We start from the raw sequence: 23,565 nt of genomic DNA, 5'->3' as shown, positions 1-23,565 counted from the left end.
GGAACGCTAACGAGAGAAGGAGGTTTCCCCCTCTCTTCTCCAGCGTTCCGTCTGCTTCCTCCTCCCCGGTCCGTCTTACCCTCGTTCTACCTTATTGAGGTGCAGAGGACTGTAGTGTTAGAGCATATTCGACATTCCCAGAAGAGTGTTTGAAATTCACCCTTTAATTAAATACTCGGCGTATAAAAAATTAAGCTCCTCGTAAAAAGGCCTTCTCAACATACAAGCTGAGTAGTAAGTTAGCTAAGATTTCTCTTTCACGCTTAAAGCTAAAATGCTCGGTTATTTGATATGAAGTTAAGCCGAGCTCTTATGTTGAATGTCCAGAACGTGCAGTAAATATTCTTAACATCAGCGGAAAGTGCAATTTTAGGAGCTGCACAAGTAGTTCGAGTTGGGCCGCGTTTTCCCCCCTTTGGAGCCCACATCTGTGCTAAACTTTCCACCGTATAGCCATGGTGGGACCCACGGGGGCATCGCGCGTGCAGTACAAGTTGGGCATGTTCAGACGGTGCCCCTTCGGAGTCCACCTTTGGGCTAACTCTGCCCCGGTTTAGCCGAGTTGGGGAACCCACGGGGGCATCACAAGAGCAGCCCAAGTTGGGCCTGCCCATGCGGTAACCTCATGGAGCCCACCCCTGCGCCGACTCTGCCCCCGTATAACCGAAGTGATACCCAAAAGGGTATCACTTCGGTTATACGCAACATGGGCAGGCCAAGTTGGGCATACACCCGTGGAGCCAACCTCTCTGCTAACCCTGCCCCCGTATATAGCAGAAGTAGGACCCACGGGGGCATTGCATGTGCACCCCGAGCGGGGGATGCCCCCGTGGACCACACCCCTGTATAGTCAAGGTGGGACCCACGGGGCTATTACACGGGCAGCCCAAGTTACCCATGCCCACGCGTTGCCCCTATGGAGCCCATCTGTGTGCTAACTCTGCCCCCATATAGCCGAGGTGGGACCCACAGATGCATTGCACCCAAGTTGGGCATGCCCACGCGTAGCCGTGGTGGGACCCACGGGGGTACTGTGTCGGCAGCCCAAGTGGGCGCGCCCTCATTTTTTCCACAACGCTAACTTTTCCCTCGCATAACCGAGGAGGAACCCTCGTGCGTATTGCACGGGCGGCCCGAAATGGGCATGCTTAAGCCACACGGAGTGCCGACACAGGCACGAAATAGCCCCCGCAATACCCGCCGGGGTATTGCAGGTTCTGTCCCAGCTCATTTGGACAACGTGAGGCCCACGTGGGCCATGTGTGCTACACCTTATGCTACCTGGGAGGTGAGCACGTTCGCTGCAATTAGACGTTACTGAAAGCATGAGAACAAGGACGGACAAAACAGATAAGTTGTTTTGTCGGCCCGTGTGTTTATTTTTTCAGTGACGTCTTATCACTGTAAAGAATATTTCTCTTTTTCTAAAATACGCGTATTTGACATATGTTTGAGCTGACTCGCTTTTTTATATTTGTTTCTTTGACAGAAAGCATACTTTTTTTATTCAGATCGAAGTGTGATTTGAAGTTCACTCAAAGCTTAGCGGGTAACGAGTTTACGTAGTTTAATTAACAAAACCATAAACTAACAACGGGAATGAGGTATTCGCTATAGCCATTTATAAATCCCACAATTGCGGCAGCCATAAGAATAACGCGTTACCAGAAAGATAGAGAGAGAGAGAGAGAGAGAGAGAGAGAGAGCCGGAAAAAGAAGAACAGAGAGGTTAACCCAGGTTGGAGTCCTGGTTGGCTACTCTGTTTTAGGGAGGGGGTAGTGGGGAGTTAAAGGGGTAGTGAAACGAAATTTTAGCGCCGATCTTGTTGCATAAATATGGGCTAGGGACAGGCACCACCTCGGAAATATAAATATTGCGCTGTAAAACACAGGAGAACTAATTTTAAACATAATTAAACGATTTCAAATTCTCATCTGGTGGATGGGGGGAAGTTCTCGTGACATCACTTGTGCCAAAATAGCAGCGCCGTTCTGCGGCAATACGGCGTGCCGGCAGAATTCGCCTAGGCCTGAACGCGTTTGCAAAGCCTTGGCGGAGAAAGCCAAAGCGTAGTTGGCCACAGTGAGCTCGTTCTCGTTGCGGCTCTTTGCACGACACGGCCCGAGCATGCTTCTGGCACGGCCGGTATTAGTTGCTGCGAGTCGCGAGCTGCAAGCCGACGTTAAAAAGGATATGTTTGAACTACGAGGGTGTCAGCAAGAGCCACGCAAATGCCAAATACCTGTTCACACTCGGAGCGGACACGCGCGTTTGATCGAAGTGCTGGATTCGCTCTGTTAGACCGCGTTTCGGTAAGCGCTTCTGGACCGATCTTTTACGATTGCAACTCGATACTGACATGACACTCGGCAAAGAAAGGTTAGACCGACATCGCGTAGCTCCCACGAACTGCTATAGCTCGACACTGACGTAGCGTCGAGTCAGAATAAAAATGGCATACTAATAACAGAGTGTACATACCGAGCTGCCAAGGTAATCCGTATGGCGTTTATTTGAGCTCTATATCACACAAAACAAGGAGATAGAATCAATGAGAGCCCCTTTTCGACGACAGCGTTCGTCACCGCTGTCTCGGAAAACAAGGAGATCGAGATGACAAGGGGAAAATATTGACCTCTGAAATTTAGTTCAAGGATCAAACTACTCATCCGGTAAGGGTCCACAAGGGTCGCGCGGGCATATTCCATTCAGCAGGCCAGCCGGTCATGGACAGACGGTCTTGGCCAAGGACCGTCGGAGCAACGGTGCGCCGAGTCGATGTTGCTGCTAGGCCTACTATATTCTGCCGAGCTCGCTCGGTCGGCAGAATCGTGGCTGTTGTAGCTCTTCTCGTGTGTTTGTGGATCCTGCGTGGTCTGTTTTAAGTCCTCCTTCCTTTTTTCTTGCTGGTTGAAGTCGGGACGCACGAGAAGAGCACGAAGAAAAATAAATGTCCGTTGGTGGCCGATACCAAGTAACTGAGCGACGCTGTCGGCCTTGTTGATTTGATCGTAAAAAGTGCGTAAGACAGCTTCGGAGCTGTCGTAGGATTCTGTCGTAACCTGCGCAAAGGTTACGACAATTTCGTTTCGAGAGCACGGGTTTTCTCTCAAATTTGTCGTACGCACTTTTTTCGTCGTGAATTCGCTTTGAGAATCCGGCCTCAGAGCTGGTTTTGTCAGTGCTGCCGTGGTTGCCGACTGGCCGTGGTCCCGTGGTGCAGCGTGCGTGCAGCCCTTGCACATCTCAAACGGCCACGTTGTCACAGGTCGTAAATCGTCGACGCGCCACCAAGTGGCAACGCTCGTAACCACAACATTCACGCCGTAGCCTTTCCCGACCGGCACAAGTGACGTCACGAATGCGCCCAATATCCCAAGACGCATCGCGCTCTCCGATGGCCGATTTTTGAGCGCGCGCCCAATCGGGCCCATCAGGGTGAAAAATATAGCCATCCGTTCAAAATACAAACGCGCGATTACGATTTATGAATATCATTGATCATATTGAACCTATTTCTGACCATAATAGGTGTATTTCAAGTTTCGCTTCAGTATCCCTTTAAAAGAGGAAGGAAAGGATAGGAGGACATAGAACAATAAACATGTAAAAAAAAAAGAAAGAAATAGTGACACGAGAGCACAAACTATAGATCACATTACAAATAAAGTACGTGTGTCCTTTAGAGGCAGAAGCTCAGCCGCGTTTTCTTTAGGAAACGCAGTTACCAGAAAGGGTATTAGCACATTTCCTACAGCGTCTTGCCAGTAACCACGTTTCTCAGTAAACACAACTTTATAATAAGGAAGGCCTGCCTCTAATACGTATTTTATTGAGCTCTGAGACGTGTTTTACTCATTGTGCCAAAATCTAATTGAAAGCCACATAAAAAAATTCCGTCCGTCGAGCCGGATTTGAACCAGCGACCTATGGATGCCCGCATTGGAAACCTCTACAGTCCACCGCTCTACCAACTGAGCTATCGACGGGCACATCACACCCCCTGGAGCTTTCATATATCTATAGTAATGAAAATGTAGGTTATTCAGTCTACCGTTAGAAGGAGGACAGGAAAGGAGGTGCGGGAAACCTGTTTGTATAACTTCGACGTAAATGACAATGGTGACATTTTCTCGCCGGCAAATGTCAGTGCGTCCTCTCTAGTCAAATTGTCTGTAACAGCTGTTTTGTGTATAAAACATGATCTATATTTTAATTTTTTTTATATTCATAAGTAATCTAAATGCCTACCAACTGATCTATCACATGGAGGGGAAAAAAAGACTTAAAGGGGCACTGAAGTCATTTTTGAAAAAGGTTGTTTTTGTTCTTATATTTTTTAAGATGTCTTAGTTGCCACATATACCAAGTCCTATATTACAAAACCGCCTATTCATCTCAGGGCAATGGAAAAACATGTGGACTCTTTTTTCTCGCGGACCACATTATGTGAACCAATGAAAGCCCTACAATACGCGCAGATTTCGAATGATTTTATTATAACTAGTTTCGAAGAGAGTCTGATAGATACACATTCGGATAAGACTCCTTTTTTTCTCCGCGGGCGAAGCCATCGCTTGCAACTCGCCGACAAGCGCCCTTCGTCGACCACTTCACTCGGAAGAAAATTCTTTCCAAAAAGGTTGTGTCGCGATCTTTGAACACGCTTTTAACGAGGAAATAAGCTACGCACGGTTGTGACTTCGGGTTTGCTGGGATGCTTAGAGAGTCTAAATTGAGCTGTCAGCACAAAAGGACAATCTCAAAATCGACTTCAGTTTAACAATGCATAAAATTGCTAGAATAACAACTACCATAGACATGACAGCAAAAGAAAACATGCACAAACAATAAAAGGGATAAATTAGATAATCACAAGTAGAATACAAATAAGAAAGCCACAAAAAAATCTAGATGTTATTTTCGCTGCACATCAGACTGTAGAATCTTGTTATATCACCTTCATCGCAGTTTGTGCAGGAAGGTTATTTCAATCGATCATTGTTCAAGGTATGAATGACTTTGAATAAAAAAATGAGTGGCGTTTTATGTGTTTTAGTTTACATGAGTGATTCACGCGGGGAAAAATAATGTGAGGATAATAATAGGTGTAAGGAATCCGATAGCATAAACATGCAATGCTGAAAAACTGTTTCAATGGGTCATTACGCAGCCACTTCGTGGTGCCTTCCTGTGGTACGTTTGCCCACGATCATGAGTTATAGGGTGGCAAGTTGTTCTCTTTAACAAGCAATGTATTTTTGAGCAAATTTCGCTCATTTGGCCGTCAATCTCTTGTTGACGGCCAAATGCGAAAATCTAAAAAAAAGACTTAAATTTTTTTCGAGCCCGTGCCTGTGGCACGGGTTCAAGAACTATCTATTGTTTCGAAATCGTCTATTTTGTTTGTCGTCTCTCGGCCGCCGTCTCCGGCTCAAGATGCTATAAATATCCACCAACTTTGCCTGCTTACTCTTTATTTCTTCGGTCATTCATACCTGCCTTGATTTTACGGTGTTGCGCTTTTGCTGAGTTCCAAAGGTATATATCATAGCCTTGTTTTACGAGATACGTCTCTTGCCAATACTACACATCGAATAAAAAAACGATTGACACAATTGACCGCTAAGGGGCCTACTTAGGGAGGTTCAAGAGTGGACAAGGTAAAATAAAACGACAAAGCAACGACCAGAAGATACCAGTCGCGTTTACCAAAAACTAAAAATTGTACTAGCAAAAAAAAAAAAAAGTTAGTATTTGGATGAGGGTATGCTGGGCACTTCTGTCTGACTATTCTTTTCCCGCGTTTTAGGAGCATTTCTATGTTACTTGCCTTTACTATTTTTAGTGCCTACCCAAGTTTGCCGCGGCCTTATTTATTTATTAATTTATTATTTTATTTTTACATACTACTGGTTTTCAATAGGACTCTCATAGGTGTGAGAAAAAGAAAGGACACTTCGAAAGGAACATACACTGGTACAAACAACAATAGCAGACCCATTCATACGTATACAGATCACATTTTTTAAAAGTCTCAAGAAGCGCGCTCATGAAGACCAAAAATTGCTCTCGCTACGGGCCACAACACTCTCGGGCAATAAATTCCACTCACGTATTGTGCGCGAAAAATTCTCATTTGACATTCTTTATTACACATTTTTAAACACCGGAGGTGACGATTTTTCAGAAAGGTGTAACACAAATTAGCTGGCCTGTCTACTCACTCCTATCTTCAAACATTCCTTATTATACCTGTATTCCTGTAAATGACGAGTCCGTTTACTCCTTGAAATTCTGGAGTGGTGAAGTGTTACATACGACGATTTATTGACAGCTCGTTCCTGTGCCACTTGCATAATGTTTCAGATTAGGCAAAAGTGATAATATCTGTAGTCGGTGACAGATTAAGAGTTTATGGGTAACTGCTCGCACCTCTTTCCACCTGAGCACAGCGAACGCTGGAGAGGAGGCGGCCTCCTCTCCTGCGTTCACTGTGCTGAAGGGGAAAGAGGTGGGAGGAGTTTCCTCGAGTCCAGTATAGCAGCAAACACGCAGCAAAACCGTGTAGTTTTCAAGTGAGATCAGGCTGAGTCAGGTAGCCTGCCACCGCAATCTCGTTCACACGCTATCTCTCGCTACTGGTTTTGCTTCTTCTGTCGGGGAAGCGCCACCGTTATCTTTCGGTCGTCGCTCGGTGGTTTTAGCTTACCTTATCCACGACTGTGCATTGCGCTTCTGGCGGGCTGATGGTCATCTTGCAAATTTCTGAACATGCGCCTTTCTTATTTTTTTTTCATTATTTTATGGAGTTTATAGGAAGATACATTGACCCCTTAGCTTCTAAAATGTTTTGGTTGAGAAGAGTTTTTAAACAAAACTTAATTCCGAAGCTAGTTCTTCAGTTTCTGTTTTTATTGATGAAATTATCACCACAAAATTATTTAAAAAAAATACTTGACGTTATGGGAAGTGCACTGCAACGCTTTTTTGTTTTTTGAGTCGAGATGAGGAAGAAAAGTTTTTTTTTTTTTAAATTTTTGTTACGGGTAGCAAGTAACGTAATATGGCTGACGGAATCTTAAAATAACAACGAAAATACGGTAGCTGTTAGGCATTAAACAGTGTAACCTTCGGCAAAGAAAGAAAAAAAAAAGAAACTATCTTAATAGTACGGATGAAGTAGAGAGACAAAGACTCTGGAGCAGAAAGAGGATTATATTTATTTTCTTATAATTAATCAATAATAACTATTGATTAGTACGACTTGGTAGATTTAGCGGTCGTGTCGTACCTTTTTTGTGACGTTTATTTGTGACGCCACTCTCATCTCATGAAAAGCAATCCCGTAACACTCTGCGTTCAACCCTCAAGCGTTATCGGTGTACGGTCACCCTGTCAAAAGGGTGACTCTCCAGCAGTCGTGAATGTAATGCTGTTACTCCTAACGCGTCCTCTGTATGCCTACGCATCGCTTAGTAGACCCATCTTCATTGCACGCAGAGGTGGCACTGATGACAATACTGTAATTACACTACTGTGAAAGCTGCAGTATGTCAGTTAACTTGTTTTAATGAGTAATGTAATCAAATACTTATCCAGGCTTGTAATTTAAAAATGTGTATAATTCATGACTTCCAAGCGGTAAATTCGAGAAAATCCCTGACTACTTACGTAATTACGTTTGTCCCCAATGCGAAATATTCTTTATGGGAGAGATAAAAAGAAAACGTTTCCTTATATTGTCACATCTAAAAAAGAAAAAAAGAAAGTTGTTCGTTTGCACCAGCAAAGCGACTGCTCTGCATGGCTCACTCTGAGGTGCATGTGGCAGGGACGATGCAACAGGAAGCTCGTACTCTAGATCAAATGTTCCCGAATTACTGTTTTAATGGATTGAAAACTAATGTAAAACTAATTTTATTACATTTGAGGAGTAATTGTAATGTGTTGTAATTACTGTCAGTTTGCGAAAATTTAACCAAATTCTCATATCTTTCCAGTAATAATATCATTCATTCCGGAGAGTAATTTTGTCATCCCTCATTTCCTCTCGTTTGTATTTAATTGTTAACTTACTAGGGGGTTTCGCTCATCCAACTAAAACTGTTTAAAATATTAAAAAAAATGCCGTCCGTCGAGCCGGATTTGAACCAGCGACCTATGGATGTCCGCACGGGAAAGCCTCTACAGTCCACCGCTCTACCAACTGAGCTATCGACGGGCACACAGCCGTCGCCCCTGCTTTCCTACGTAAGCGACGATATAGGCTATGCGGTCTACCGTTAGGAAAGGGAGTACATAAAGAGCTGCGTGAAACCTGTTTATACAATTGCGTCACAAATGGCCTCAGCAACCGCGGACTCGACACAATGGAGAAATTTTTGCCTCCAGCATCTGTCTTGGCGTTCTGTTCTGGACGGATTGCTAGAAACACCTGTTTCCTCTCGGCGAACGCGATTCATTCTGGAGGAGCATGCGGTGTTCAAAGATTATTCCAATGACGCGTGCGTTTGGGGACAACGTTCCTGTCGATTAGGAGAGTGCGAACTTCTCTTCATAGGGAAACAATTTTACTTCGACGTTGGAGCGTGGGCGTGTGTGGTATAGCTCACCGCAGCTTGCAAAAAGTGGAGCGACAGCTAGCGCAGCAGAACCCGGGTATCGGGAGTTCTGCAGTGCGAAACAGGCAAGGGCAGGAATCGAAACGAACCGCGAAGCGCACTGGGGCGGGGATTGCTCGGATCTTGGGTTCGATTGCCCTTTTCTGCCCATTTCGATCATTCTGAGCGTCGTTCCGGCGCGCATTCATCTAGCATTACTCTGTGGTGCACGTTAAACTCCCCAGAGGAGCAGTCGTACTGTACTGGATAAAATTACCTACTACAGCTTAAGCCAGCGTCGCCATACGTGAAATGCAGACCGAAATTACGGTGTCTCTATACACTCTAAAAATATATAAAATAAAGTCTGGTCGTAAAAGAATTCTTATGGGTTCTTCGGCCTGTCCCGTATTATGCACCCTAAAAAGTTATTTTAAGCAGTCCCTGAAAGGGATCATCATCATCATTTATTTTCCTTGAGGGCCCGTGGGGCATTATACAAGGGGGTGGCAATAGAACAAAAACAAATAGAACAGTAAACACAATTATAACACTGTAAGCTAGCTAGGTAGGTTAGATAAAAAGAGGGTAATGGCTTCAACAAATTTAGTAGTATCATTAATACAAACGATGTTATGAGGTAGTGAATTCCAATCCTCGATGGCCAATGGTAGTGTGGAAGTCTGGTGAGAAACAGTTGATGATCGAATTGGACGTAATTTACATAGGTGATCTAGACGCGGGAAAATACGATGGGGAGGTGATAGCAGTGATTCTTTAAGGTGGCTATTGTGATAGAAAATTCGATGGAGGAGAGAAAGGCGTGATACTCGGCGGCGAAGGGAAAGTGAATGAAGGTTAGCTGATTGGCGTAATCCTGATATGCTGGTATATGGTGAGTAGTTGTTATAAATAAAACGAAGGGCTCTGTTTTGGACGGATTCTAGATTATTTGCAAGGTAGGACTGCCATGGGGACCATATAGATGAGGCGTATTCTAATTTCGATCTTATAAGAGTAGTATACGCTAGTCGTTTTACGGAGGGTGTAGCAAGTTTAAGGTTACGGCGCAAGTATCCGAGAGAACGGTTAGTATCAGAAATAACAGAAGTTATGTGAGTAGTCCATGATAGGTCAGAGGTGAGATGAACACCCAGGTACTTATAAGATGAGCATGCTATTACTTGGGTGTTAGAGAGGTAATACGAAAATGGTGTGGCACGCGAACTGCGGGAAATTGATAGGGATCTACATTTATTGAAGTTTAATGTCATCTGCCATTTTTCGCACCAATGGATTACAGACTCTAGGTCTTCCTGGAGAGCATGATGATCATGGTTTGAAAGAATGGGTCGGTAAATGACACAATCGTCGGCGAACAGCCGCACAGAAGAAGCGATATTAAGGTGGAGGTCATTAATATAGATTAGGAACAGAAGGGGGCCCAGTACGGTTCCCTGGGGGACACCTGACGTTACGGTAGAGGTGGGAGATTTTACGTTGTTAACGGAGGAATATTGCTTACGGTTAATCAGGAATTCAGAAATCCACTTAACAACAGAGGGATGAATATTAATATCGTTAAGCTTTGTTAAAAGACGTTGGTGGGGTACTTTATCAAATGCTTTGGAGAAGTCAATGAAAATGGCGTCGGTCTGAATATTCGAATCAAAGCTTGAGTAAATATCAGTAAGGAAGGCGGTTAGCTGGGTTTCACAAGAGTAAGATTTACGAAATCCGTGCTGATGTTTAAAAAGAAGGTTATGAGAGTCAAGAAAGTTTATTATATTTGAGTAAAGTATATGCTCCATGAGCTTAGATGGAACACTGGTGAGAGAGATGGGACGGTAATTACTTATTAGTTGGCGATCACCAGTTTTGTGAACAGGTATTACGTTAGCTATTTTCCAGTCACGTGGAATTATGGAAAGCGTGAGCGATTGTGAGAAAATGTCACAGAGAAAAACAGAGGAAATATGTTTAGTGTTTATTAATACCTTCGAATTAATTTGGTCATCTCCAGAGCTCGAGGAAACCTTTAGGTTTTCTATTGCTTTCATTACACCTGCGTGGTCAAATATGATAGGATTCATCTGGGGGTGAGTTAATGGGCATGAGTCGGGAACGTTTAGCAAGTCTTCTTTAGTAAAGATTGATGTGAAGAAATTGTTAAGGTAAAGAGCGCTATCTTCGTCTGAAAGTGGGATGCCGTTGTCGTTAATGAACTGCAATGGAAGAGACAGAGCTGGGTTGACCACTTTCCAGAACTTTTTGGGTTTATTTGTTAAAATGTTGGGGAGGTCGTGAGTATAAAACTTAATTTTAGCATCGGCAATGGCGGTTTTGTATGTTCTAGCACACGCATGATATGCATCCCACGAGGCTGCATTGTTGACAGATTTCGCTCGTTTATAAAGTCGCTTTTTCTTGTTAGCATGACTATGCACCGTTTTGTTATACCATGGGTGACAGTTATCTGATATGATGCGGGTCAATGGGATGAAGCGCTCAACTAAGTGGGATAGCTTATTTTTATAGAGCGTCCAATTTTCATTGACGGTTCTTTCCTCGAGATTAACAGAGAATGATTGGTAAAAGTCTTCGAGGCATGCGTTGATAGACACATAGTCGGCCCTCGCGTAGTCGCGAATGTATTTGCAATAATGTGATTTTCGAGGAACAGTGAGAGAGAGTGTTATGTCGATGACAAGATGGTCGCTGATTCCTGTTAAGTAGGTAACGTTGCTAAAAAGAGAAGGATCCTGACTTAAGCACAAGTCGAGTATATTGCTGCAGCAGTCGGTAATTCTAGTAGGCTGTGTGATAATATTTGTTAGGTTATAATCTAGGCAAAGATCTATAAATTCTTGAGAGGAAGTGCAAGTGGATGTGAAGGTAGACCAATTAATATTCGGGTAATTGAAATCCCCAAGAAGTACAACAGAAGCGTTAGGATATTGAGTAGCGAGTTCAGAAAGACACTTATTAAGCTCAAAGGTGAATTCCTTATTACTATCAGGTGGCCTATAACATACTCCCAGTACAACAGAGGGCGCCGTAGGGAGATAAACCCATACGACTTCTAGTGCGGTTGAAAGTGGAATGAGCCGAGACGTGATTTGATTATTAATAGCCAAAAGTACGCCTCCCCCCTTTCTAGTAATTCTGTCGCACCTGTACACACGAAAGTTTGGATAAGGAGGAAACAATTCAGCATCTGATATGTCGGGATTCAACCACGTCTCAGTAAGAACAATGAAGTCGGCGTTGCATGTTTGAATCAAGGAATTCACATCATCTCTCTTTGGGATTAGGCTTCTAATGTTAGTAAACAAAATAGAATGAATAGAAGATATCTTGTTGATAACGTGAGGTTTGGCAGTTTGATTGTGAGTGGGCAAACGCGAAGAACGCCGGCATTGCTACGTACATTTTTCAACAACCGAGCCGATAGCGTCATCGAACACAAAACACTTGCCATCTATGAACAGTTTATCGTGACGCAGCCGAAAAGGCGTTCCCTTTGGTTTGGCAAAATCAAGAAGACGACGTCGTGCGAGCCTTACAGAAAGTGGAAAATCTTCACTAATTGCAACGCGTGAGCCCTTAAGCTTGTGCGCAGAACCAAGAATGCCCTCTTTTTCTTTGAACGATGAAAACTTGACAATGATGGGACGAATTTTCTGCTGATGGAATGCTCCTAACCGGTGAGCTCTTTCAATTCCGGAAGATAAAACTTCGATACCGAGTTTCTCGGAACACAGGCTTGTGATCAAGCCCTCAGATTGAGCCCAAGTTTCTTTGTCAGTGTCAGCGATTCCGAAAAATATTAGATTAGAACGGCGGGATCTGCCCTCCGCGTCGTCGCAGCGCGCTTTTAATTTAGACAGCTCGTTTAAAGCCTCCGTAAGGTGAGGTGGAGTAGATGTATCGCAATCACCTGTTTCTTTCCGGGAATTCAGTTCACTTGAGAGCTGGTCTACGCGCTCCTCAAGGGCCGAAACGGTCGCTTCGTACTGCTTTTGCTGCTCTGTAAGCTGAGTGACTTCCTGCTGAAGCGTAGAATGACTCGCCTGAAGTTTTGTAACAGTGTCTTTAAGATTATTGAATTCTTCTATTTGGGCTAGAGACATGGGGCCTGGGTTCCTTTCCACATCGCCGGAAAACTCATCTTCGCGAAAAACATATAAGATGTTCTCTTAAGTTCCTTTTTTGATGTGAAGGAATTCTTCATTGCCCAGTTGCCTTTCTAGTGCGCAAGGGTGCGAGTGTTTGAGGCGAAACCGTTCTTGAAAGAGCTGAAAGTGTTTTTGGGTCGGTCGAAAAACCTTTCAAGGACAGCACATTCTTTTTAGAGTGTAAACAAGCACTTCTAATTGGCGTTTTTTCTTTGCGCATATATTTTACCCATCGATAATGACCCAATGGTAAACACAGAACCTACACTTACAGAAGTTTTGAGCCCGTGACTGTGGATCGGAGAGACAAATACAAAACACGGCGCCTTTTTTTTTCCCCCACATATTTGTTGCAATTCTGAGTTAAGATGTTATATTTTCACTAGCTTCGCCTTCGTTGTCATTACTTAGTCAGTCAATTACACCTACTTTGCGGTTATCGCGATGTGTTTTGCTGGGCTTTTAGGTATTTATATTTATTTGATTTGTATTTAGTCCCTCGTCTCATATTTACGGGACGAAGGATTAGCAGTGTCTTGCAAGAACAACGGATTACAAAGTAAGTAATGACACCATTTTTTAAATAAAAACTAATGACGCCATATTATTCACTAGCATTCACTACTATTAATGGTGGTTACATTGCGCTTGGGCTAATTCAGGCTGAGTTTCCATGGCAACCGTCTGGAATTTGCTGGAACATGCGGCTTTCCGTTTTTGTTTCGTTTAATTAAAATAAAGCGCCTGTCAGTTACTCACTGTGTGTAATGACCTCTGGGGCACGTTGTAAGAAGTGTCGTTATGATAATGTTTTTTTAGATGGGAGATAAAGAAGAGTTTAAAAAGGACCTTCCGGTTTTTATTTTCATTAATTAGGTTATTATCATAAAATGTATTTAAAAATACTTGACGTTCCCGAACGTAACTCTACTGGTCTCGGTTTTTTTTATCTCTCTCCCTGATTTTACGGTATTACTGGTCGACGCAGCACATATTCAAACCTTCAGACAGCCACATATAACCATATTTAAGTTTTCATATTGTGACGTTTTGTATTTTAGTAAATGTGTCGTAAAACACTAATAAAAAAATTGCAAAATCACGTATTTTTAGAACTTATGCATATTCAAGACATTGAAATGCGCAACCGCGCAGACATAGGCCGTCATGTAAAAAAAGATTGAAAAAAAAAAGTTTACACTACTGTTGAAGTAAAATACGGGTGGCTAAGTTTCTACTGTATAGTTTTGGCTTGTTTAAAATATCTCCAAAACAATATCGGTTGTTGTAATATGTTCGCAAAGGCTATTATGTGACCGTGATCTGTTCATCGGTATCTTTATTTACACTAAAGCAAGTAAAAATAGCAACCGCATGTTTACGCCCATTACTAAAAAAAAAGCAAAAAAAAAAAAGTTTTGGGGGACCTCAGCCGTAATCGATTTAAATATATGGGAATAATGAACTTCATATCTTGTACAAGAAACAAACGTGATAAAGTTATCATCTTAGGAAAGTTACTGATACATTTGTATTTTGAAAGATTTAAGGGGTGCGAAAGATTTAACGGGTGCGCCTTCACGTCCCGAAAAACACCAGTTTTAATTAGCTCCGAGGTTTTGATTCCTTACTGGCTACAATTTGAAGATAAACCCAAATAATTATTTAAAAATGTATTTGAAAAAAAAGCGACCAAAATTCTGAACCACTGATTCGGAATTTCTAAGTATAGTTCTCTGCTGGCCGCTTGAGGTTATTGTCGAGTGTGCAAGCTTACTGAGTAGCTCTGACCACACAAAGCTAAACTTGTTTGCTGCAGAACCAATGAATCTTGGAATAAATACTCGCACTGAGAAATATCTTATGAAATTATAAAATCTTAGAAATTAAGAAATACTCGCCCCTGCCCGTTTGGATGTAGATGAGCATCGTGTCAGCACATGGTCGTGCTTTGGCTCCTTTATGGTGTCCGTTAAATACCTCAAGTTAAATGTCATACTAGCCTGACTAAATATCTGATCTACTGCGCTGATACAGAACTAGCAACTTCAAAGACCCGCGAACGACCAAGGGTCCTAATCTACACTGCGGGTCCAAGTGGGACCAAGGGACCGACACATCGAATCCTGCTGCGATTGGCCAGCTCCGCAGCGCTGACCAATCGCAGCAGGTGGCGATGTCCCGGTCCGTTGGTCCCGCTTTGTCCAGCCGTGTAGATCAGGTTCCCAGGATCCCAGGATGAAGGTTTTCAAGGCCATTCTATAGGTTTCCTCGAGGCGGCGGACCTCTTTCTCATCTCGGCTCTATCCCCGACTCCCGAGCACCAGTTCTCCTCCTCCTCTTCTGAACCACCCTTGACTCGACTAACTTGACTTATCGCTGTGTCATTAGGAATCACTGTTTTTAATTTTTATTATGAATTATATGGCTATTGTTTATTTATACAGCTAGCCCTTTCAGGGCTCTTGCAGGAGTGTAAAAGTACACACGAATACAAAAACAAGACGATTTCTAACGCGTTGCATAATCACTGAAAAAACGAACTGCAGTAAAGGTACACGTTACTTTATTAAGAGCCAGGTATACCTTCATTTTACTTCTAACTGAACAACGTAATTGGTATGATTAAGTTGAGTTTATATTAAAACTAATCAAGAAAATTATTTCCAGGTGCTATTTGAAGAAAAAAGCAGCTACAGTCATCCTTCACCTCTCCTACCTTTGGTTCTATTTAGAGCAAAACACGCCTTCGAATGTGCACTCTATAAAAGCTTGTTTTGGTCGTCGTTAATGTTTATCAATGATTAGTAATGCAAGCAAACGCAAACACAAGCCTGTTGAGCTGGTACCCAAGATTCGGGCACTGAAGTGAGCTGAGCTGAACAGGGAATTGAGGGGGGGGGGGGGGGGGGGGTCGTCATGATTAGGAATTTATCAAAACGATGTGTTTGCCCCCCCCCTCCCCCCCATTTTTTTAATTCGAAAGCATTAAATCTTTTATGGAGCGAAAACGGCGTTGTCTGTACCCGTTACAAAAAGTTACAAGCTGAAAAAGCAATTTTCAAGAGAAAACTTGCGCGCATGTTCCCAGCGTACACCATGTTCATCGGCGCCACAGCGTTCAATGCGCGCTCCATTAAAAAATCGTCGCAGCACAGTCGAGAGGACGGCGTTGGGGAAAAGTACGCAGCCCACTGCCGCCGGAGCTCGGGGTCATGTGGAAAGCGATGGAGCTTAAAGACATTGCAGCCGCACTTGCCGGACTCCGTGCAAGCTACATAGGTCCTCGGGCAGTATTCGACGCTTTCTGTCGTTATTCGTGCACCCTATAACCGAGCAATGGTGTCCCGATGACCAGAGGTCTGTCGCCATCGAAGCCCGTTGCTCTAAGTTTGGGAGTTTAAAACAGAGAAGAAAGCGCGAACGAAGTTCGGACAAGGCACACACCCAACAATACAGCGCCGGTAACTCTTTCGCCTCTCCTTTCTCGCCCTTTTTCAATAAAACGGTCTATACACCTCTTCATTGGCATCTTGTTTTTACCTGAGTCAGGCAATGAAAGAAAGCCGAGTCATTAGTTACTGGATTAATGCGCGGCTTATCATATCCCGCGGGAAAAGGTTACTGCTCACGCTCGGAACGGATTCCACGGCCCAGCATGGTAGCGGGTAGGATGCGATCACTGGAAGGGTACTACATGTCACCCTTGTCCAACCATGCATCGCTCTTCATCTCTTGGCTCGCCCCAGCGCGCCATCTACGAGACATGCGCGGTTTCTAAAGGAACGACCGGTCTTTGAATTACGTTTAACGTGGCTATAAATATGCAGCCGTGGATATATTTGGGTCTCGCATCAAGGGCGAGGCTTTTTGCGCTGGCTGAGATGGAAGAGGTTACTTCAACTTTATTTCCGATCTCCTACGCGGGCGGGCTCGTCCGAGGAAAGGGGCAAGGTTATTTCTGGCGACTTAAAACGCGATGGGTCCGTAAGGAGACGCTGTTAACTTCCGTCGCACTAAACGACGTGCCGACAAATGGCTCAGCTTGAGCTGTGAGACTCGAGCGGTTTTAAAGGATACGGCGCAGTGGAGCGCGTTTGTGAATGTTTTGGAAGATTAACTCGAGCTGAGCATGATACACGCGCGAGCAAAAATTATTCGCGTCGCGTCACTGGTGCTAACGTGATGAAGGTTCAAACGGGCAGCTGCCAGAAAGGGTTCCTGCTGTTTTCTGCTGTGCTAATCAAGCTCGATTTTTAACCCAACTATTTCTACACTTATGAAAAGATTCCTGAGCTCGAGAAATTGGACACGCTGCTTAACACAAAGACGATCCGTGGATTGATATTTCTGTACACGATCGTAAATAGTACAATTTATTCACCGGCGCTACCTTGTCACGTCTACTTGGGCGTCCGTCGTAGGACCCCATGAGCGCCCATGACACACCTTCCCTAATCTTTTAAACGTGCCGTATAATCATCTAGAACAAATTTGTGTGAATATTAGTCCAGATATTTTTGATGCAGAGCGGAAATTTAGAGAGTGTGTTGCTACCATTGTTTCGTCCTAACTTTCTATTTTTTTATCGTGTCCGAACAATTTGACTACTGTCTTACATTGATAAGTGCACCGCAAAGGAGGCGTCAAGTTGTTTCTGGGTCACTAAAAATAAATTAAAAAAATAAATAGACTAATATTCCTATGCAGCCTGATGGCATTGAGTAGCTGGTTTATAACATCATCAAACTAAGATATTTTAGAGAAAAACCCGAGACTGAGGTATTGACAGACGACGACAAGAAAGAGACGTTCTTTTTCTCTTGCTTGTTGTCGTCTTTCAATACCCCAGTCTCGGGTTTTTCACTAAAATGTTTGATATACACCAGCTCACTCGCGCCCTTACGTTCTGTTGATCCAAACTAAATTAGTATAACTACAATCTTCACCTCCGGAAACAGAAATATAAGAAATGATTCAGGTAGAATTGCACCATTATGACCCCTCGAATGCAACCGCCGCTGATGCTGCGACTTGGTGGCGCGACATTCGGCCTCGTCATAGGTTCAGCGGAGGTTGCTAAGGCTAAGCCATTCGGCGGCGCTACGCAAAGCGCAGAGATTTTTTTTATCACACATGCATTACACTTTTGATCAACGTTTCAGTCGCGTTAGAGGCGAGTGGTTTCTAGAAATATGAAACACCGTTGCATTGCGAATGTAGTTTAACGGGATGAACCCGAAATGCGAAAATGACAAGCGAGTGTTCCCGACCTATGCCGCCAACTAACAGATGACTTCAAGTAGCACAACATGGCGGCCACAAGAGACATACTCGAAACTGCCAGGATTCTACAAATGTCAGTTAAAAAATTTGCAAGGTCTCTTATGTTATCTCTAAGACGAGTTGAAGGCGAAAGCCCAAGCGCCGATGTAAACGTGATAGCGAACCTCTGAAAACAGCGCATTCTCTGACGACGCACTTTTGGCGCCGTTTCATTGGTACCTTTCCTTTTGGTACCTTTCGTGTCGCCCAAGTTTTTTCGTACTTTTCGTGTCGCCGACGTGTTTTCGCTCAAGGGCTTTGAAGGTCGACTGAACGATGAGACATACAAGGATTTCCCTTAGTAACAATTGTGGCAGTGACTGGTGGCCCTAAGCTAGACTCCTGCTGCCGAGTCGAGTTCTGACGGAGAGCTTTTACAATGCTTTGGCCACGCTTATTTAACGAAAAAAAAAAAAACACGAAAAACCTAACGTTTATAGCAGACAAAAAAATAATAAAACGCTTATTTTGATAATGCGTTTTTAACAGGGCAACGAATCGTGGAATTCGGTGAATGCCAGCTATTGCGATGCAAGTGCTGAATTGGCTCCACGAAGGCCGCAGCTCTGAAATGTATAAGAATTTTCAGATACATTTTCATATTCTGAAATTTCGCTTTGTGGTTCCTGTTTACACGCCATTTTTGTACTTGTTATAAGCAGATAATTGACAATTTAATGATTAGTTTAGTCATCAACCTCCTTGGGCGACTTGCGCTTTGGGGGGGGGGGGGGGGGGGGGTCTGACACGTGAACGGTCGTAATATACTGGCTGAAGGTAATGCTTCCGGCTGGAGAAATAGCCGGAGCCGTGCCACGCTGGTTCAAATCTGATTGTGACCTCTTTAACAGGGCCGCTAAAGAAGTCATAACCATACAGTACAGTAAGATATAACAGTGGATTACTTCCAACTGAAATCATTCGATGGTTTGGTGGCTGAGCATAGGATGATTCCACAGTGTTTTACTACTTAACCGACAAACCAAGTCGTTCTTTAAAGGGATGGTGAACCGAAATTCGGATTTCAGAAAACAATGCAGGAGCTGTAGGCGGGACGCTATAATTTCTACAACACCACTCGTAAGGCGATATCTCGAATGGACGGCCATATTTTTGGGAAAAGAGGTTGAGATTGAACGAAGCCGACGAGGCGCGCTACGTCAAGATACCCCGTTTCCTCCTCTCTCCGCTTCGCCCCCTCAAGGCGGCGAGGCGGAGAAGACGCGAGGCCGTTCCCTCTCCTTCTCGAAGAAACAAGACGTAAACATATCTGTCAAATGCGCCTCCTTTTCTTGAAAAAGAGGGTCATCTGTTCGAGATATCGCTGTATGAGTGATGTTCTGGTGTTTGTAGCATCCCGTTGCACGCTTTTGCCGCCGTGTTTTGTGGACTCCAGATTTCGGTTCAGTATCCCTTTAAAGGGAAGCTGAGGCGACTTTGTATTTTAGTAAAAACACCTACATCCTTTTTGTTTGGCCTCCAGGACAACGAATATCGAGAGTATCTTTCAATTTGGTGCACGGGGGCTGCAGAAAATCATTTCCAAAGTACATCTGAAGCCCCTCCTACTGGGGGCGTGACGTCATAACCAAAGTTTTCGGAATCTCCGCTCTCGCCTATCTTCAGCACCTATCAAAGCTACGCACGCGCACTCTTGTTGTTTCAAAACGGTCAGAAAACGACATCACGACTGGTGTCAGTGCGGGAGAATTTACCTGACAAGCTTGCAATTGCGAGCGCTGCCCACACGAGCGGCACGTGCTTGGCGGACAAAAGATCCCTTTATGACGTAACTACTGGTCAGAGGTTTTTCGTGTTTTCTCGCGTTTAGTTACATCCTCGGGGAAAACGAACGTGATATTGAGATTCAAGGGATAAACATAAAAATAGGATTCCCCTCTAACTCGGTTTTTGGTTCAAGAACCTATTCAGCTTTTTCTTAAGCCACTCGTATATCTTAATCACTGTAACACAATTTGTCTCACATAACGATTATATGATGCAGAGGTCAGACTTCGACATCAATGGCGTAAACACTGTTTCTTCTTTTACAGTCAAGTATTTCTTGTCGCACCCTATAAAAACGCTGGTAATCCAGCGTTGACTGCGTCAGTGATGAAGCCGGCAGAAGATTTTCGAACCTACCTATGTACCTTCATGCTTCTGTCATTAGGCTCCTTTGAGCTTCTATACGGACAAGGGTGCCTTGTATGATCCATAATAAAACTGTTATATTTTTTTGGAAATCGGCAAGCTTTGGTGACTTATAGATGTCACGCTAAGCCATAAAGATGTGAAAGAAAGTGTTGCTGAAATTACCAATATTTGGCACATAATTATAGAGCTGAGCTTAATGAGAAGACGTACCTTGCAATAATTTCCTGGATATAAACATAAACATAGTGGTAAACAAAATTGACAATCATCAATATGCAATATGGTTTTTATTACCATCAAGATGTACTTTAAAAACGAATAATAGGAAATATTGTGGTGCTTTCAGCGTACTTGCTGCTGCCCTGATAAACTGACCTTTTAAATTTGTAGTCGAATGTTGACATATCTCGGTGCCTATATCGACAAGTAGGACCATATTAAATGCCTATTTCTGGACATTCAGAAGACAAAAAAGTGCCTGTTCAGAGGAGGTGGTGTCGTATGATTTCTACTGAATCAATACTAGTATTTGAAGTCTCGACTTTACTGCCCTAGTGCTCAATAAAATAAGTTTCCTATACATACCGACTGCTGCCAAAAACACGTTCGCAAAAGTGTGCACTAGATTAACGAAGGGAAACCAAAGTCTTAGCTTTTTGACGCTTTGTTTAGTGTGCCCTAGCTGTCGCATCTTCTATGAAAAAGGATAATATACAGAAACGAAAAATGTAACACGCAAGCAGCATGCAACGTATTTCTTTTCTATTTGATGTCGATTACGCCGCAAACCAGAAAAGTGCAGCGAGCGACGCATCAGAGCCGCCTTGTCAGATTAATGCGCAAGATTGAGCGCCCCTACACAAGTTGCATTAGACGCAGCTGTAAGCAGGTTTGGCCTTACACCACGAGCGCTATTTCACTTATCGTTGAGTTGAGGCTCTTCAGCTTCGTACGAAGTAGATAGTGTAGTTGATTAACGTTCATCACCCTGCCACAACAAGTATATGACAAGAACACTTTTTTTCGTTATTTGCTCGCGTGTCTGCTTTTATGGATTTGTGAGAGACATATATTTTATTTTCCTAGCATGATTCTTTTTACCTGTTTCTTTGGAAGATACCGCTCCTTCGATTGGAGGGTGTGGAACGCTCGGTAGCGCGCAACACGGAGCTAAAATAGTTTGTATCGATTTTAGAATCAGCAACGAATTAGCCTCCCCCCCCCCCCCCCCCCCTTTTTTTCCCCTGTTTCCCCTCCGCGTTTGGTAACAGATCTTCGTGGAAGTATAAACACACACCGGCAAGCTTTAACTGAAAAAAAAAAAACTATATATATAGGCTTGGGTCGCCATTTTTACGTAAAAATTCTTCTCGTTTGTAAAGGATGCCATGCAACTTCAGAATTGTAGAGCATAAACGACATGTTGTGGACTGCTTTTTTCTGAAACGCGCATTTAAGGCTTCATGAAAATGCCAAAAAAATGGAAATATAGCTTTCAAAAATATTACCGTTTTATACCACACACGTGCAGTCTTAACTCGTTGAAGATGTAGGACTACCATGGCCACCCAATTGTTATGGTCTCGCGTCCTTCAGACTTTAAGGTTCCTCGAACTGATGATTATTGTTTGATGGTCTTGACTTTAAACCGTCTCTTACTGAGTTTGAAAAGAATAAAGGAGTTTCCCGCCCTCACGGATTTCGACTTTCCACAAAAGGGCAAGCAGGCGGAAGAGCTTTGAACTTTTGTTTCTATACACTCTACCAACATCTATATTAGAGGTGCCCAAACGGACATATTCAAAAAGATAAAAAAGTAAATAGTAAAGATCCGCAATAAAAGAGGGGGCGGCACTTTGTTAGATTTGGGCTGGCTTGCTAAAATAGCGCTGAGAATCGGTTTAAGACAGCACTTCAAAGGCGGGGGCGCGCGAACGTGTTGAGACGCGGTTTGAGTACCACTCAGCTCGTGCGCTGGCTTTGGCAGGGCTCTCTTTTTCACAGTCTCAGCTGAGAGAGAGAATTAACTTTATTTATACGTTTATACACAGGAAACCCTGGTCCAGGTCTCCTAGGGGGGGGGGGGGGGGATTGGGCAAGGGCCTTGTACTCCTGGAGCACTTGTGCCGAGACGATCTTGGCATGAGCAGCGAGGGCTTGAAGAGCCTGCTCGGCGATGTATAAAGGTGGCGCCAGTCACTCCTCCCAGGTGGTGCTTTCGGGGTGAGGGGGGGGGGGGGGGGGGGGGTAAAGGGGGCACGCCCAATATGTTTGACGCGGCCATGGGTAGGTGTCACAACATTGACTATGGGGCTGGCTGGGTCGCCGGTGAATTCTGTAGAGGATGTGGTTTGATGGCAGTGAATAAAAGACGGTGTTTCTAGCAAGCTGGCCCTGTTTTCTTCCGAGTTGGTGGTCACGGCAAATTACACACATAAAGCAACTGCTCAGTATGTTTCTTTATTGCAAGTCCCCTTTCGTAAAGCAAGGGCCTTGTACGATGTGTGTATGATGGCACAAAGCTGAAAAATAGAAGCTGCCTTTTTTCTAAATGTATTTTATTTTGATTGGGAGGCGGGATATGCTTATCAGAGCCGCGGTTTGGCCACCCCTTATCTATATATTTCAATTAAAGTGTATACAGGTAGTTGCTTTACAAGTTGCCGTGGCATCTATTTTGGTCACCACGGTTGCAGCGGAAAACTAGGATGATAAGGTAATAATAGTGGTAATAAACATTTTTTCGATATCTGGTCTGTATCTAGAGAAACACTGGCCATTCAGAAAGTGGATTTTGAAACTACAATGGCCATTGCGTACGAAGTTCGAACGTTTCACACGCAAAAAGTGACGAACTCGGTATATACTGGCCTCTTTTTAAATTTGAAACTGAGGTAACTTTTTTTGCACTATCGTCAACCTTTGTCCATACTGGTCCATACCACGTGCATGAAAGGCTGACGATAGATTCGACTAACACTGGATTAGCGAGCTTGCGTTGAGCTCTGCAAAAAACGTACCTAGTCTTCGGCAAACTTCAGAGCAATTCGTATCGCCAATGTTTACGCTCATCTCGTTAAAAAAAACGCAAAAAACAAGAAAAGAAACACAAAGAACACAAAAACAGCAACTAAAGAGGTTACTGGAAAAAAAAAAGAGTTAAAGGTGAATTCTTGCGTATTTTTGTCCCGTAAATTTGAGTATCACGAGAATTTGAGCCGAACGTATCGATAGACGTGAGAAAAACCAAGAAACCAACCGCTGAGTGTGACGTCATACGTCCAGAGGTTTCAGCTGCCTC

General features: G+C 43.7%; 2 non-coding genes across 2 annotated transcripts; both read right to left on the bottom strand.

Moving 5' to 3' along the window:
* Positions 1-3,900: 3,900 nt before the first annotated feature.
* Positions 3,901-3,990, bottom strand: Trnay-gua. Its single transcript is given in 2 exon segments — positions 3,901-3,936; positions 3,954-3,990. It is a non-coding gene; the product is annotated as a tRNA-Tyr (tRNA).
* A 4,144-nt stretch (positions 3,991-8,134) lies between these two features.
* Trnay-gua lies at positions 8,135-8,225 on the bottom strand. The gene is given in 2 exon segments: positions 8,135-8,170; positions 8,189-8,225. It is a non-coding gene; the product is annotated as a tRNA-Tyr (tRNA).
* Between the last annotated feature and the right edge of the window lie 15,340 nt (positions 8,226-23,565).

This window comes from Ixodes scapularis, unplaced genomic scaffold (assembly GCF_016920785.2).
Source record: "Ixodes scapularis isolate PalLabHiFi unplaced genomic scaffold, ASM1692078v2 PGA_scaffold2__306_contigs__length_199485367, whole genome shotgun sequence".
In the NCBI taxonomy this organism is placed as follows: domain Eukaryota; kingdom Metazoa; phylum Arthropoda; class Arachnida; order Ixodida; family Ixodidae; genus Ixodes; species Ixodes scapularis.
Note: the sequence above shows the minus strand (reverse complement) of the source record. Positions and strands in the feature narration are given on the sequence as shown.